The following is a 1,435-nucleotide window of genomic DNA, read 5'->3' on the forward strand; positions in this document are numbered from 1 at the left end:
GCTTCCCCGTTTGATGTTCCCCGTTCCCGTGGTGTCCCAACGGACTCCGTTTATCGTGCCTATGTCTAGTTTGATGTTTCGGGTACCGTTCGTAGGTTTATGAGTCTATTATATTGCATGCCTAGTTGAATTGGTATCCCGTTGACCTAGGTGGAAGAAGTATGAACCCCTTAGGACTATTCTTAGTAAGTGATGGATCACGCATAGGTTTTGTTATACGTTTTCTCCCCCTTCCTAATGTGTAATGTGGGTTGCATGTGCTTGCTATGTGTTATGTGTGTGTTACCCCAATTCGGTTGCGATCGGATTGGTTATCCTGAGCTGCGGTTCAGAAGCTGGCTGCGGTCAGATTGATACTCTTGGGCTGCGGTCCACCGTTTGGTTGCGATCAAACGTTTCTATACGAGCTGCGGTTCGTCCTTTTTCCTGGCTGCGGTCAGATGACATTCTCTTGGGCTGCGGTCCACTGTTTGGTTGCGATCAAACACTATGATGAGCTGCGGTTCATCGGTCGGTTGCGATCGACCCCTCCGTGTTGCGATACGGGCAGGGTGCTGCGGGCCGTGTCAGAGCTATATGCGCTGACCCTCATGTATGGGCATGCGATTGGTCCTGTGGCGCCAACAAAGTGTGTTATGTGTTGTGACATGGACGAGTTGTGATTACGAGTGTCTTGGGGGATGTGACTATGGGATTTATATTGGGGATTGTTCATGTTGGGTTATGATCATTGTTTATGCCTTGCCTTATCTACCTTATCTGTTGTGAATTGCATATGCTCGTTATAACTGTTGCTTGTGTCTGGCCTTATCTGTCGAGTCATTCCCGGTTTTAAAGCTAGAGTTCGTAGGATATATCTTCATGCTCAAAATGGTTTTCGTATATCTATATATATCTCTATATGTATTGTATTTCAACGCGTTGGAGTGGTTACCAGCATCTCTCGCTGAACAGATATATTTGGCTTTCAGGCACAGAAGATTAAGTCACTGGAGCGCGCTAGAACTTGGAATATAGAAGTAGATAGTTTTCCTTTTTGGCCTGCGTGCCACGGTTACGTAATTACGCTTTGAGGATATTAGTTAGTTAGCCTGTGCACTTGGGTTCTCTAGCCCAGGTGTGGCATAGCACCCCATACGCTTGTATTTATTTCTTGGGATTTAATGAGATTCTACCTTTATTATAAGTTTAAAAAGTCTTGAAAATCTGGGGTGTTACAGTTGGTATCAGAGCCTAAGTTTGACCCTAGGAAAAGACTCGTAGGACCGGACTTTAGGACATTAGGCTTGAACTCTAGATGCTTAAGAACATAGGCCTCAGGAATCTTAGGACGCGCCGGTGAGATGAGAAACCTACACATCACCTCCCCTCACTTCACCCCTCTCTAATATTAAGAAACTTTTTCTCCGCTTATTACATCAAGGTGAAAACACAA

This window comes from Ipomoea nil, unplaced genomic scaffold (assembly GCF_001879475.1).
Source record: "Ipomoea nil cultivar Tokyo-kokei standard unplaced genomic scaffold, Asagao_1.1 scaffold1977, whole genome shotgun sequence".
In the NCBI taxonomy this organism is placed as follows: domain Eukaryota; kingdom Viridiplantae; phylum Streptophyta; class Magnoliopsida; order Solanales; family Convolvulaceae; genus Ipomoea; species Ipomoea nil.